Raw genomic sequence first — 16,763 nt, 5'->3', positions numbered from 1 at the left:
AGGCCTGTTTTCAGAAGATGCCTGAAAGTCAAAAGTGAGGGTGCCTGCCTAATCTGTGCTCAACGAGTGTCCCACATCATGGGACCAGCAACACTAAAGACCCAAATTCCGGCTGAAACCAGTTGAGTCTCTGTAACACAGGGGAAATGTACCACAATCATAGCATTTTGGGTGCTTTTCCAGTGTTAAATAATTATCATTTTCCAGATGAAATCCCTTTTTTCTGCATTTGGTATATTGCTCTCTCTATTTCCTCCTATTTTAAAAGGCATGGTTAGTGTTGCAGTCAGAGACTCTAAAGTTGCTAGTACTGACTTCACAAGCCCTTCCACTCCTCAAGGCCAAACCTTTATATTAAATACATGCTCACATTTGCTTGCCTTTAATTTTTTTTTAAAAAAAATGTAGGGGACCCTAAACCAGATTAAGGCCGTTGACAGAGGAGGAAGAGAGGTTTATTTTTGTATGCCTAGTTCCCAGAAGAGAATCCTCTGTTTGTATGCTTAGTTAATTCTTATTTTGTTCTCTAAATATAGATTTCCAGTACACTGCTTCATTTCTGTCCCCACAAAAAATTCCAGATGGATTGCAAGAGTTGGAGCTGCAGCTGTTCTGTAAGATGCTGTGCATTCATGGAGAGTATGTAGTAGTTAGAAAGATGCCTGCCTTTTGTTCTTGGATCTGATTGAGGGTGTGTGTATATCTTTCTGAGTGTTAAGAGTAACTTGCACCTCCTATTTAGTCCTGAGGGGAGAGGAATTGTATCCCAGTTTTCAAAACAGGGGGTAACACTGGGGTAAAATTTGCAGGTAATTTGTGTTTGTTTCACTTTGGTTCCATATTCCCATTTCAGTTGCAGAGATATATGCAGAGGCCGCCTCCCCTCTTTTCTCTCTCTTTGTGATAAATCCTCTTTTTGGGAAAGGCCTTCAGCACATGTGCACACACACTCTTTGGGGTATGTGTCTCCTAACAATATAATTTCATCTTCTTGATGTTTCCTGTTTCCCTCAGATGATCATCTCTATGGCTTGCGGGTGGGGGGGGGGATTTAAATTTATTTTCAATGGCATATTATACTTTGCTTTTGTGTTATCTTTTTCCCCTTCTAGTAAAATATACACTTCTTTATCTTCCCTCTGTGGAGATTGTGTGCTGCTCTCCAGAGGCACAAGGCCTGGAACTCACTCAAGGCAGATTCAAGTGATTTTTAAATATATATATATATATTTGTAGTCTCAAACTTCAATGATACTGTGTTCATTTTGCTGCGATAATAGGAGTGGTGGCCTAATAAATAGTTTTTTTATTGCAGTTTTAAGAAATGAAATAAAGTTGCTGTGAAGGAATGTCATTATGAAATAGAATTTCAGCACAAAATCAAATTTAAATTGAATCTGATTTTTACTGTAATTGCATTTGACATTGCTGCCTACAGCTCCTGCAACCTCTAGAAATGCTAGTTTGCAATTGCTGCTGAACTGTATAGCTTGTAAAAGCAATGGACTACACATGTACAGCTGCTGTTCTGGAACTGTCCATCTACCGCTAGTACTTCTTTACCCGCATCTATGAAAAAGTTATATTTTCTCATCTGTTAGTCTGCTTCTACCTTAGACTACTTGGCTGCTGTCTTACATGTAATGTTTGCTTCTCTGAAGTGAGGTGCGTAACAAAGAAAACTAATTAATGCTACACAGTTCTTACTATAAAACACATCTTAAAATGGCTGCCACCCCACACGTCTCTGCTACTGTTCCTCAGAACTACTTCCTCAAAACATATCCCTTTGGTTCTTACTACCTTTATATCTACTGTTTCAGAAAATGAATATTTGTTTCCTGACTTTCAAAATGAAGGGCTAAGTGGGGGAAAGTACATGAGATGTATCTTTAGTACCTTGAACAGCCTATTCTCACAAAACATTTGTTCTTTTCTAAGTCTTTTACTTAAAAACATAAATTGAAAGCCCTAATGACAAAACTTCAGGGTTGCCTGAAATTTGTTAAATGAAATAAACAGAGTTGACTATCATTCTGAAATCATAGGCAGCAAATCACTGAAGTTTGAATTGCTTTAGTTTAATCTACAGTACACCCATTCACATGGTGTTTTTTTAATAATAATAATAATAATAATAATAATAAGCATTTTTTCATTTCATACATGTCCTGTTTGGACTCAGTGCTAAACTATAGTTCAGTGTTACATAAATGAGGTTGAACTTGTATGTCTTCCCAATTTCCTTAAAAAGCCATGGGGTGGAGATTGGAAATTTCCGCTTCTATTTTTAATTGGCCACAGTGAAGAGGGAAAGGGGAGATTATAAACCCAAGGCTTGCTCTTGTCCAAACACAACCAGCATATTTACAATGAGTTATTTATACTTTCCCCTCAAACAGCGTCTGGCATTCTTGTTGAGTCCTATTAGACACCTTCCTCCTCAATTGTTCTAGGAGCTGTTTAAAATTGGAAAAGTGTTGCATTGGGGTTATGTAGGTTTAAATCAGAAGTAAATAATGTTAGACCATACATAGTAAGAAAAAAGTCTATTTCTGTTACTGACTCTTTTCCCGAGGAAGAGAGAGTACTAAATCATCAGGTTAGCTTGGGGGGCAGTGCCTGATTAATCAGGGTCCTAAGCTTAATTGACCCAGAGAAGTTCAGTCAATTAGTGAATTAACATTTTACCTATCCTGAATCATTTGTTATCATTAGCAAACACTAACAATCAGCCAACATTAAGGATCTTAAGAACTCATATGTGGAGGGATACACAAAACGGGTTTACTTATGTAACACATGCACAACAATGCAACAGAAACAGACTCCCAACAACTTTGTGCATTGGATACAGCTGTAGGCACCTAGTTTCTGACTCTTGTTTATATGTATGACAATATTGTATTTTGGAATTACTCCATGCCTATCTGATTTCTGACATTATTTCCTTACATAGATGTGTGCTGGAATGGGAAGCTCTTGATCCATTCTGCAAAAGACAAAGAAAAAGAAAAGAGGTTCACTCTGATTCTTTCCACAAGTAAAGCTTTTCACGTGTTACTCACATGAAGGGACATCATAGTACAGAGAAGAGAGTCCATTCCCTTCCCCCTGCCTCTGAGATCAGCTCCATAGTCTGGTTTCTCCACTAGACATCCCTGTGTTAAGGTGATCATCGGGGGGGGGGGGATGGACCTTCAGACACAGGAACATAAGAAACTGCCTTATACATAGTCAGACCATTGTTATTGTCTACACTGACTCGCAGCAGCTCTCAAGGGGAATGCAGCTGCTCACATTTAGGCTTGCACATGAATGATTGAAGCAGTCGATCATGCCAGTGCCCAGAACACATGGAAGATGATTAAGCTAATGTGAGGACATCTAGAGGTGGAGCCAGGCATGCTTGATTCTGCAGGTTAGGCTGTAAATGGAGCTCCTGCTTCTCAGTATTGGCACAATATACACACCCATGCAAGTAATACATAAAGGGGGTTTGTAACTCACCTAAAGATGAAGCTCATGCAAAGACCAGCTTCTACTTTTAGATTTCTTGAATTCTTTTTACACATTCTTCTCAAAACATGTAACTAACACTACCCCTCAGGTGAATTAGTTCACATTATTATCCCATTTTCTTGCATTGTACATATATCTGCATCCATCTCGAAAACATTCCCTGAAGTAGAACTCTTATCTGAATATTTCATACAAGTTATAACACTTTATTGTAAAGATCATTCTGCAAAAGCAATGACCTATGTTCTTATTTCTAAACAGTTGGGCACATCTCTGTAGAAAATAACTAGAGACTCAGTATGTGCAAGTTCCTGTCATTAGGGCACCCCACCCCCTGCAATAGAATGAAAACTATACTGTGCAAAAACTATCTATTATGTGAAAGAATTACTCAACATGCTTTTCATTCCAACCATTTGCAGCAGATACATACGGATTACAGAGATTATTCATCAGTGGTAGGTCTATGAGACCTTCATTCTTGACATATATTGTGTAATGCAAGATAAAGCAGAGGCTTGTATTGCAAATGGCTTTATTCCTTAGGCTGTTTTCTTGCCAAATAGAATTTCTCCTCAGTTTGCATGAAAAAACCATTCTGTAGCTCCAAGCTGATATATCTCTTGTTTCAAAGCTGGTCTAATAACAAAAGCTTCAATATTATGCTCCTAATGTTTTATACAACCCCGTAATTGTCCTAAATCTCTAGAATCAATGTACTAGCTTTCAGGTAATGTAGCATGCTATTTACATCTTCGATTATAAACCGTAAGATAATGGATGTTAACACTTCTGTCAGTGGTTTGGCACAAGACAGACAGAAGTATCTGCTGACGTAAAGCACCTTGACAGCCATCCAAACATGCTGATCTGTTTCTGCTTTTATTTATTGACATTTGGTTGCTATGTGGGGGAGCCTAAATGCCCTCATTTTTCAGCTACTTTCTTTTCATTTGTCTTTTCAGCTTCCCAATTACTTTCTGGGAGCTTTTGCCTTATGAGTTTCAGGCATGAAAGCTTTTGCTTTCACCTTAAGGTTGCTGTTGTTTCTTTTCAATCTTTTGTGAGAAATTATTACCATCTCCTCTCTGCCTTAATTGTTTTATTAGATTTCCTGTAATAGCCCCAGCATGTCACAGAGAATTTATTCACTAAAATAGTTTAATGCTAGCAGTGGCAGATGCATGAAAGTAGTTTTCTGCATACTTGGGTACTTTCTTTGTCCTCTGCATTTTTGTGAATGTCACTGCTTTATTCTGCTGCATTTATTCCATCTCTAAAATAATCTTAATGGAAAATTGTTGCATTTTGGGGGTGGGAGGAGATCAATGCCAAGGAACCGGTGTCCCTGGATTTGCCACATAGTTCTGATCACTTACATGGCACTTTTAATGTGCAGAATGCTTTGTCTGCATTGACGTAAGAATCATATAGTGATTACAGATAGGGAATCAAAACGAAATGATACTTTTTGAAAGCCCATTGTAGTAGTCACATTGTCTTAAAGTAGGGTTGGGAAACCTGTGGCTCTCCAGATGTTTTTGGACTCCACCTCCAATCAAGCCCAGGCAACATAGCCAATGACTTGAGGTGTTCCTTGCTTTAGATTGCCATTCATTTCTAGCATGTGGGTGGATTTCTCAGCTTAGGACACAAATTTGAGAGCCACCAGCTATGGGCAATAGGATTCATGGAATCATAGAGTTGGAAGAGACCATAAGGGCCATCCAGTCCAACCCCCTGCCAAGCAGGAAACACCATCAAAGCATACCTGACAGATGGCTGTCAAGCCTCCGCTTAAAGACCTCCAAAGAAGGAGACTCCACCACACTCCTTGGCAGCAAATTCCACTGTCAAACAGCTCTTACTGTCAGGAAGTTCTTCCTAATATTTAGGTGGAATCTTCTTTCTTGTAGTTTGAATCCATTGCCCCGTGTCCGCTTCTCTGGAGCAGCAGAAAACAACCTTTCACCCTCCTCTATATGACATCCTTTTATATATTTGAACATGGCTATCATATCACCCCTTAACCTTCTCTTCTCCAGGCTAAACATACCCAGTTCCCTAAGCCGTTCCTCATAAGGCATCGTTTCCAGGCCTTTGACCATTTTGGTTGCCCTCCTCTGGACACGTTCCAGCTTTTCAGTATCCTTCTTGAACTGTGGTGCCCAGAACTGGACACAGTATTCCAGGTGAGGTCTGATTCAACAGAGGCTCTGCTACAGATACACACCACTGCCACAAATAATATGTCAGTAGAACACTTAAGATACACTGGCGAAGCATATTGCCGGAAGAATGGTCCTGGCAGCAAAGATGCACCAGAAGAATGGCTGGAACAGGATAGACATGGTCAGCACAGGGGTGGTGCACATTTCGCCATATCCTATCCCTCTCTAGTCCCTGTCCCCACTGATGGTGCAGCTTTGCACTAGCCTCAGACATGCAATGTGAAATCTCTCTCCCACAGATTTCATGACAGACATCTTAGGTTATGGGGTAATCCAGCACTCAAACACAGTAAGCCACCATTGTGTCATTCATCATGCCCCCGAAACCTTTCAGTGTGAGGCATAGCACTCATATGAGGATTAGATTCAGACTATTTCCTTGGGTGTTGAACTACTGGTACTTCATTCAGGACCTTTGAGACCAGAGGACACATCCCTGCAATATTTGCATTACCTCCAGCTCCCAAAAGCCAAAGAGTGGAAAATAAGATGAGGACAACTTTTGACATGTCTACAGGGAGGCAGAACCTACCATACTCCAGATCTGGTCAGCCTACACACTACACAAGGCTTCAGTTGGTTCTAGCTTCTTGCAGAACCTCTTGGAGCTGTCCGTGGCACGCATGTGCAGCGTTGCTCCATAGCGTGCATACGGCGTGCATCGTGACGCATGCATCGTGCGTCATGACGCTGCACATGCGCGCTACGAAGTGCCATCACGGCAAACCCCGCAAGCAAGCTGCAGAGTGAGGCAGCCTCACTCCGCAGCTCGTGGGGGTTGCCACAGTGCCGTTCCGTAGTGCGCATGCGCAGCGCCATTCCGTAGTGCACATGCAACGAAGCAACACCCCGCCTCCGGGGGGTGCCCTTGGGTTTGCTGCTCCGGGTGGCCAAGCGGCTCCGTTCGCCTCTGTGTGTTGTGGTTGTATGTGGGTGTTAGCACATGTGGTATGTCTGCTGTTTTAATGTTGTTGTGTTTGGTTTGGTTTTCTAGTCTGAACATGTACTTGATACAAGGGAAATTCCACCAGAATATTGACAGCCTATCTCCCCCTTTCCACTGGCATAATGTGAGTACAGAATTGCTCTGCCCTTGTGGTGTTCAGCCTCTTTTAGCTCTGATCAAGTAATGCCCAAGAGGCACAAGGAGAAAGGGAGTACCGTACTATTTTCTAGGGTTCCCCATATTGATAGAAATTTTGGTCTGAATCAAGGTGAGCTTCTACATTTTCTATCTGAGTGGGGCTTGCTTGTAATATATGTTGATATTTCACCCTTGTGCAACATGGCTACAAAAATGTTATTATGTTTATTTACTCCCATTATATTTTTGTTTATTTGTTTATTTTGCATTTAACAAACAAACAAACAAAAACAAAAACTTTAGCTATGGAGAATCAAGCCCCAGTCAGTGAGCTAGTGGTTTGTTTGTTTGTTTGTTTGCTATTCACAGTTGCACCTAATATCTATTGACACTTGTGCCAAAACACAGCTTCCTATTTTCACTGAGATTTCTTTTTTGTTTAATTTGGTGCCCTGCAGCTTGAGCTGTTACCAATTACAATGTGATAAATCAGAGCACTTGCCAATGAGGGGGATGCACAGTTATACTAGTAATAAGGAACACCAACTCTCTGGAGGAATAGAGTTAGAGCTTTCCTCATGTCTTCAGGCAGCTATATGCAGTTCTGATGGCATGCCCAAAATTTCTTGTATAATCCTAACCATTCATCTTAGAAAATTGGCTAATGCTGGGGGATGACTTGGGGAGAGAGAGCTGTAGAAGCTAAGAAAGTTCTAACTTGTATTTGTGGCAGCAAAAAGAAGGCGGGAGCCAGGAGGGTCCTCTTGATGTAAACGTTGTTGTTGTTGTTGTTTGACTTGCTAATTGATGATCTGATTGGGGATAGATTTTTCCCCCAACTAGAGCAGGGAATACATACTGATGAGGTGATATATGATTAGCTCCTCCTCTCTCTCCCTCTGTCTGGCATTTTGTTTTTATTGAGAACTTACAAACCTTATGAGATGTAAAAAGGTGTGTCAGATTTTACTTACAAATGGGTCTAATACTTCAGTACAGCTCCCCTTCAGTTTGCACCACTTCAGACCAGAATCATCTTGGTTCAGATGTGAAGTGATCATCCCCGAAGTGATAGTAGTCTTGTAATTCATGATTTGTCTAAAACATTTGCACATCCCTAATCCCCTACACTGCTCACTGGAAGGACAGATCCTGAAGCTGAGGCTCCAATACTTTGGCCACCTCATGAGAAGAGAAGACTCCCTGGAAAAGACTCTGATGTTAGACTCTGATGTTAGGAAAGACTCTGATGTTAGGGCAGAAGGAGAAGGGGATGACAGAGGACGAGATGGTTGGACAGTGTTCTTGAAGCTACTAACATGAGTTTGACCAAACTGCAGGAGGCAGTGGAAGACAGGACTGCCTGGCGTGCTCTGGTCCATGGGGTCACGAAGAGTCGGACATGACTAAATGACTAAACAACAACAACAATCCCTTACACAATAGCTGAGCCTTTTCTGAAAAGTTTGGCTATCTTATGACTGTGAATAAGCCTATCACAATGTTTTTTTTCCTTAAGTGATGCCTTATGAGAGTCATGGTTTTCATAAAAAGAGCTTTAATGCTCTTCTAATGGCTGTGGCTTCTTTTCTGAATGGGTAATTCATGTACAGAAACAGAGTCTTATCTAGAAAACTACAGGCTCATCACCCTTAATCTAAAGGACTTTTGCAAATCCTCACATACCTATAAGTTTCCTGTTTTTGTGTAGGAGAAATGAACCTTGAGTGCATATCTAGACACAGAGAGAAAACATCAGAACATGGAAAAGTGTGGGAGAAAATGCCTGGAGTGAGCACTTAGAGGCAGTTCTGACAATATCCTGTTGACCAACTTGCATTTTTTAAAATTCTAAACACACTAAAGAAGAACAGAGATTCTGCTGTGGTTTCATAATTTCCCTGGCAAGTGAGGCCCAGATGCAGAGTAAGGAAAGTCTATAGTAAATTTAGAATGATTACATCTATTTTGCTTCTTTGATTTACTGGCATGTTAGTTTAATTGGGGTTAAGTGTCGTTGTGCCTCTGGGTAGTTTATTATTTCCTATGTGGATTGTTTTTAATTAATTGTCAGGGTTCATAGCTTTGCTATAGATATTCAATTTGTGGGGTGCTTTATTTTACAACTAAGTAAACAAATGAGGAACTACTCTCCACATTCACAATATGAGCCTTTAGTACACTTAGTTCTACCACTGTTTGCTTTAACAAACCACTGAGTGTACATCTTTCCTTTTATTATTCTATTGGCATCAAAGACCACATGCATGCATTCTATGAAAACTGATCGTCCATCTTTCACTTCATGTAAGCTTTATATCAGTTTTAACTTCAAAGGCAAAACAGAAACATGTACATACAGAAAGATATGTGTGCCCTCACACATACTCTCACACACATGCATGCTTAATGGTTAGAAGTGAATGTTGAATTAAAAATATGAACTCCTCCAGTTCATAATTTCTGGGATGAATATAAGATAGGCCCAAGCCTCTCTGATGTTCAGACTGTCTCCACTGATTCTCACCTAGAGGCAATGAAAAGGGTTGTTGCTACATCCCTCACTAATTCATGCAGCAGCGTTATGGACAACACAATGTTTGGGTATTGTAATTTACAGAGCAGCTGCATCTTCAGCAACAAGCCAGAAGCCCAAGGAAACTATAATTCCATAGATTCCAGAATCTACCAGCATAGTCAGGTGTGTCCCAGGTACCAGGATTTGGGAAAATTGTAGTTTATTGAAGCCCTGGGAAACTGCAGTCTCTAGCAATTCTGCTGTCCAGAATGCTATTCTGGTAGTGTTCTAAGGCCTTATCAAGGGACCAGAAGGTCATCTTATTTCTACCCCCAAACATGGTTTGGAAGAAAGTGGAAAAGGCAGTGGGTATCTTCAGGGGAAATAGGGTTCCCAGTAAAGAACAGTTCAGTAGGAGTTTGGGGAAGGGAAAGCTTCCAGGCCTCATCATTGGTAACTAATGCAAAAATACCCGGAACTTGTAATGTTTCTAAGCTGAAACACATTAATTTGGTCCTGACGAAATTCAAGTCTAAATCAGTTCATTTTAGGTTAGCCCATTACAAAAAACAACAACCTTGATGTACTTGATGGATTCAATTCTCGGCAAAAGTTATTTATTTTGTACCTTTAAACTTAGTTTCTCTCCAAATGTTTTGTAATTAAAAATACATACCCTGAGTGCTGATTATTCCACTGGCCCAAGTATTTGCAGATACCTCTGCAAAATATTTGTGTATTCCAAGCCAATATACATTAAGCTATTCTCAACTGACAGGCTTTCTCCTTACCATCAATTACTTTTATTTATTTTACCTGCTTTACCCTACTGAGCATTATTCTTGCCTCTTTGTTATTCAAGCCTAATTTTGATTTAATAGAAGAGTAGAGAGGAGTAATTCCTTTGAGAAACCTAACACCTCATGTGTACAGAATGAAAGAGCAACCCGGAGTGGAACCAAATGTTATAGAAACCACAATGCCGATTATGAGTTTGGCAGCCCACTGTTGAGTTCCCCTGATGTATAAAATGTACTACAACTTACACTTTGTCCTGAGAGCTTCGTTTTCAGTATTTTTTAGAGCTGAGCTGAAATACTCAGTTCTCCATGCCATTTGCATACTGCACAACTGTGGGCAGCATTTCAGCACTTTGAATGTGAACGGGGGGGGGGGAGGTCTTGCCCACTTAGCTACCAATCACTGTTCCTCTGCTTAATGAGTACCATTTGTTTCATAGTTTCTTCCATTCCTTTCTCTTTGAACAGGAAACATTGAGCAGTATCCAATGCACTCACTCCTTTAGCACAATTATTTACATGGGCAATGGAGCTCCCCACTCTCTTACTCCTGCACCTGCCCTGTGCCTTCCCCAAATCTGTTTGGTGGAAAACCCAAAGTAGATTTAGGGTGTGTGCAGGAGAGAAGCTAGGAGAAGTTCCATTGCACAAGCTTAAATCCTTGTGCTGATAGAACAAGTTACTTGGTGCTATATTGTATACAGCCCATTGCTTCCTTTGTCCTTATTTTGAGGGCATTATTCTGCAGCCAAATCAGAGAATAGGGGTAAGGGAAATGAGAGCCAGTTCTCCTCACTATCACTCTGGAGTGTTTTCTAAGGAGGAATGTTCCTTCCTAGAAGATACCAGAGGGAGATCAGGAAGAATTGCTTCCCAGTTTTGCTCTTGTACTGATTTGGCTTAAGGGCAGTGCAGTCCAAGAGAAGAAGGAAACAATGAAGGACATGGGATGGCATAGTGCTCATTAGTACCAGAGAGAAGAACTGAATGGGTGGTGGCAGCAGCAGGGAAAAGGGTTTTGAGGAACATTGCACACAGAGAGAAGCACACTCACACCAGTGATCGCCAGTTATATAAAAGGCAGTATGATAGGAAGATGCCTATTATAATGGCATCAGAGATGAGATGCCCTGTGTAACCTAGGGAGGGAGATTGACATGGGACTACCGCTGTCACCAAAAGGGAGGGCCTTTTTGGCTAAATTTCATTCTGCTCCCATCATCAAATCAGCAAAAGGAAAAGCTGAAAGCCTTAGTACAGGGAGAAGGTGTTTTTAAAGCTGAATCATGGTTTGACTCATTGGCAGTTAGGGCTGCTATGGAGAAAACTGCAGAGAAAGCACTCTTACGAAAATATAAATAGTTGTTTGTTTGTTTTTTGGAATGCAGTCATCACCAAGAATCTGTTGTTGTTGGGGGTTTTCCGGGGGGGAGGGAACCTCCAGAAAATATATTAATGATTTAATAACACTTCAAATGACCTTTCATGGTGATTTTTCAGATAAATGATGAATGTATAACAGCACTAAGAGTGGCAAATACATCCTTCTTTGAAACAAATGTGCAGCCATTTTATGAGCCAGCATACATTAAGGGTGAATGAAAAGCTAGATCCCAACTATAGGGCTAATTGATTGTTCCCGTAACTACATACTTTGTGAAAACTGTCCTTTGTCCAATGGGCTTCCTAATGCTAGTTTGCCAAGTGACCAGCCATTGACTTCTAAGTGTTGCCAGAATGCCGATGCAAATCTGCTGTAGCAGCAGGCAGGCTGCTATACACTGCACTAACAGACTCTTCCAAATAATCAAGTGCATTACTGCACTCTACAGAGGCATATGTTTAACTATATTTTAATGTATATTTTCTCTCTCGCTTTTGCAACAATTGTTATCTGAAGAAACTTCTTTTTGGAGTGAAGCCTTGACAGACATTGTTCTCAGACTGTCAAAAATCATTTGATTATCCTATCCTATCTGGCCAACCATTTCTATTTGGTATTTACTTATTGCATAGCTTGCATTTATTTTAGACTATATTTTTTGCAGCACTTGCTCATCACCACATGCAAGTAAAAACCCATTTAGATGGGGGTTGTGAAAAGTTTTTCAGTCTTTATATAGCATGCATTGTGATGCTTCATTTCATTGGAGCGAAAGAATGCATATTGTGTGTAATCCAGAAAAAAACATAGTGTCCTCATCTTTGGTTTTGGTCACTTTCAATAGCACTTTGTAGCATAACTTGGTATCAGTTCTTCTGATCAGAGGGAGACTTAAGCCTTTTGGGGGCATTCGGGCTCATGCAATGATCTCAGGGTTTCATTAACAAAGAAAGTTAATGTGCACTCAGAAGGCTGCTCAACTGCCAACATCTTCTCCAATGCATGAACAGCGTTAGGAAGGAGTTGATATGGGGCATGATATGAACATGTGTGGCCCTGCTCTGCTGGCTCATGCAGTTAACATAATGTAAGCCTGAATGCCCATATGGGGATATAGGCTGTAATCCTATCCCCAGTGAAATCATGCATAGGATTGCATTCTTAGACTATTAATCCTGAACATACTAAGGAAGTATTATTGTTATCATCATTTATTGATTTATATACTGCCCTATACCCAGGGATCACAGGGCAATTCACAGAATAAAATCAAGATATAAAACCACAAAATACATAATAAAATGAAAACAACAACCCAATAGCTCCCCCCTCCAATTTTTTTTAAAAAGGGCATAGTATGTAAATCACAACAACCAAAGGCCTGGTTGAAAAGGAATGTTTTTCCTGGTGCCTAAAGGTGTATAGCGAAGGCGCCAGGTGAACGTCCCTGGGGAGAGCATTCCACAGATGGGGAGCCACTGCAGAAAAGGCCCGTTCTCATGTTGGCACCCTCTGGACCAGTGGCGTCGCTAGCCTCTGCGCTGCTGGGGGCGGCGGCAGCGCAGAGGCACCCCCCTGGGGGAGGGGCACGACGCACGTGTATGCAGATTTCCCCCTTTCCGAGGCTTTTTTTCGGCGGGGGGTGGTGACAAGTGAGGAGGGGGTGACAAGCGTGACACACACCCCCGCTGGTCGACCCCCCCCGCCGAAAAAAGCGGCGGAAAGGGGAAAAAGAAGCAGAGCGGCGCTTAAATGTGCCTGCTCTGCTTCCTTTCCCCGCCCCCCCCCGCAGTTTTTTTCAGCGGGGGGTGTGACCAGCGAGGAGGGGGGTGACAAGCGTGACAACCCCCCTCGCTGGTCGGCCCCCCCCGCCGAAAAAAAGCGCCGGAAAGGGGGAAAAGAAGCAGAGCGGCGCTTAAACGCGCCTGCTCTGCTTCCTTTCCAGGCTTTCCCCGCCCCCCCCCCGCGGTTTTTTCGGCGGGGGGTGGTGACCAGCGAGGAGGGGGTGACCAGCGTGACAACCCCCCTCGCTGGTCGCCCCCCCCGCCGAAAAAAGCGGCGGAAAGGGGGAAAAGAAGCAGAGCGGCGCTTAAATGCGCCTGCTCTGCTTCCTTTCCAGGCTTTCCCCGCTCCCCCCCCCCCGGCGGGTTTTTTCGGCGGGGGTTGGTGGCCAGCAAGGAGGGGGTGACAAGTTTGACCCCCCCTCACTGGTCAACCCCCCCCCGCCGAAAAAAGCGGCGGAAGCACCCCATCTGTGTGCTGCTGCTCCCGGGGTGACGGAGGGAGCGGCGGCGCATGGGAGTGGTGGGAGGGGCCGCCGCTTGTCACCCCCACCCGCCGCTGCTCACCCTGTCACTGGGGGCGTACCGCCCCCACCGCCCCTCCCCAGCGACGCCCCTGCTCTGGACCTCTCAAGAAGGAGGCAGACAAAAGAGGGCCTCAGAAGATGATCTCAGGGTCCGGGTAGGTTCATATGGAAAGAGGTGGTCCTTGAGGTAGGTCTGTTGCAGTCCTGAGCCATATGTAAGACCCACTGGGATTTGAGTAAAGATGCAGAAGATTAACCCTCAGGCATTCTTGGTATGGCTGAAATCAACAAGTGAGGGAAGGCAGTGAAGAGAAGTGCACCAAATCTACCTCACCTTGCTGTTCTCATTGCTCTCCATGCATTGGAAGGTGAGCATGTGATGCAGAGAAAGTCCTGTCCCCGTGGAGGTTCCCTGCATGTGCTAGACAGAGCTATGTGAGAAATACAAGTGAGTTCACATACCTAATTCACACTATATGAAACAGCATTAAAGGGGCACAGAATTGCCCTTTAGTTAAGGGAGGGAGGTAATGGATAATGAGGGAGACCCTTCATTATAAGCATCAAAATTCTGCAGGATATACTGTAACTAGAACAGCTGTTGACTTGAAATTTGGCATACACAATCTCCCTGGTGAAGTCTAGAAATGTGTCAAAATTCAAACTGTGCAAATAAAAATGTCTACAGGTAGAGCAAGTTTCTATAAATGTTAAAAAAATTGCCTCGTTTTTCCTTCCAGTTTTGAACACGCATCTCAAAGTTTGAAGTGAGAATTCTGCCAATACTACAATGTTTACAGAGGGAGCCACCTAGTGGATGTAATGTACAATGCCTGTGCCTTCAGTTATGGCACATGACAGTGTTGTGCAGTGGTTAGTCCACAGATTGCCAATGTTTGTGGGCCTATTTACAAATTTAGAAACCTGAGAAAATATCATGGGGACCACACATGCCACTGCTGATACACTCTGCCACCATACGCAAATGCCAGAGGGCCCACATGTGCACTTAAAGAAACCCTAAATATATATCACAAAACAGGAAAAACCAGTGATAGAATAATCTGCTGGCCTAACACCAGAGTTAATGCTATCTCATGTTAGCTCAAGCACCACAGGTCCAGGAAAGTGGAATCTAAGGCTGATGGCTTAACAGACATGCCCTGTGATTAGTAATGACATTAAAAACCATTTTTTTTTAAAAAAAAACAACCATTACTGGCACCGCTAGAAAACATAACTACATACATCACGCCCCAACTGCAGCAGCCCTACACTTGCCCAAACTGCATCAGAGGGGACCTCCATATCTAAATAGAAATTAAAGGAGCAAAATGGAGGTTGGCACTTTAATGGAACTTGTCATGAATGGGCAACCTGATGTCTCAGTCTCATTGCATAGCTGGATGTAAAAATGGGCTGCAAAAGAAAGTTGAGTTGCATTATAAAGTGCAGCTTTTGTTTCCAGCATTATATGTGTCTGGAGAATGTAATTACCTTCCAGAGGTAATGGTTTCTTTTTTGATGGGAGCAAACAGCAGGAACCAAGCTCTCTTCATGAACAGCTTGATTGACTAATGGCAGCCATTGTAAACAAAAAACCTGTGCTTTGTGGCCTCCGCATTTCTTCTTCAGGGGAAAACAGAAGACAAAAGACGAGAGGATATAGAGCCCAGCTTGAAATCACAGTATGCTATACTCAAACATTTAAGGTTTTAAAAGCTTATGTTACAAGGGAGGAATGGAAAGGATGTAGGTGGAGAAAACAGACCTTCTATTCATCAATGTTAGGCTACTATTTACACAACAGATTGTGTGTGTATTATGAATGTGAACTGACAAATCCATCAATTTCTGGGTGTTGTTTTTTTTATTTCAACATTCCTTTATGTTTTTTGGTGTTGGAGCATGCATCCTTCAAACTTTCATTGCATCCTCTCTCTTTTGTTGTTGTGAACTCTAAATAGCAGAATGGATTTTGAGCCAAATTAAAACTTAAAACCAATGCATTAATATTGATGAAGATTGTGCCAGGATTCAGTGGGCTCAAAAAGATTAAAATGGAAGCACAGTTTTAGTGTCTCAAACTCTGTAGGCAGTTCTGAACATCCATCATGGAATTATGCCTTGCTTGCATCTTCAAATAGCCATCATAGCATATTTCAAATGCTGATGAATTACTTAGGATTGTTGAAGATGTAGCCACATTAATTTATCATGCTAACCGAGCTTCAGGAATACGTGAGAGGGAAGCCATTCTTTTCAACAGTGCAATTTATATTGGGGAAAGATCAGAGAACTTTGTTGTTGTCCACCAGCACCACCACCCCGCCCGTTTCTGCTGGTGAAATTTCAATCTGGATATACTGTAGTGTAGGTGCAGCCGACATTGTGCCATGAGATGCATTGGACTACAACTCCCATCAAGCCTGACCATTGGCCAGGTTCCCTTGGAGCTGATGGGAGTTGCTTCAGCAACATCTGGAAGGTACCGGTATACCATTGGCTGTAGTACCTCAAGCAGGCAAGAGTTTTAAAACTAGCAAAGCACTGAAGAAATGTGTGGTTTTGCAGCATCAGTGTCAATTTGGCTTATACTGGTAGTGATTACAGCCTTTCTTGAATGATCAGAGGGATCAGAAACTGTAGGTAAAGAACCTGTAGTCATGCCAAAGACAGCATGGGAGGGTGGAACAGACTGCTTCACCATCTTATTATACATAGCATGTGAGCACTTTCCTTAGGTTTTGAGGACACTCCTGGTAGCAGAGAACATCATGCAAGCATTATGCCACCATAATAGTTTTAAAACGTCTGTGCAGGGACATTATAGCTTTCTCTGGCTGTAAAGAACATAAATATCTGGCAGCTTCCAGCCCAGTCCTTCTCACCTGAACCAAAACATCCAAATAAACC

The sequence above is a fragment of the Lacerta agilis genome, chromosome 7 (assembly GCF_009819535.1).
Source record: "Lacerta agilis isolate rLacAgi1 chromosome 7, rLacAgi1.pri, whole genome shotgun sequence".
NCBI lineage: Eukaryota > Metazoa > Chordata > Lepidosauria > Squamata > Lacertidae > Lacerta > Lacerta agilis.
This window is presented reverse-complemented; position numbering follows the sequence as displayed.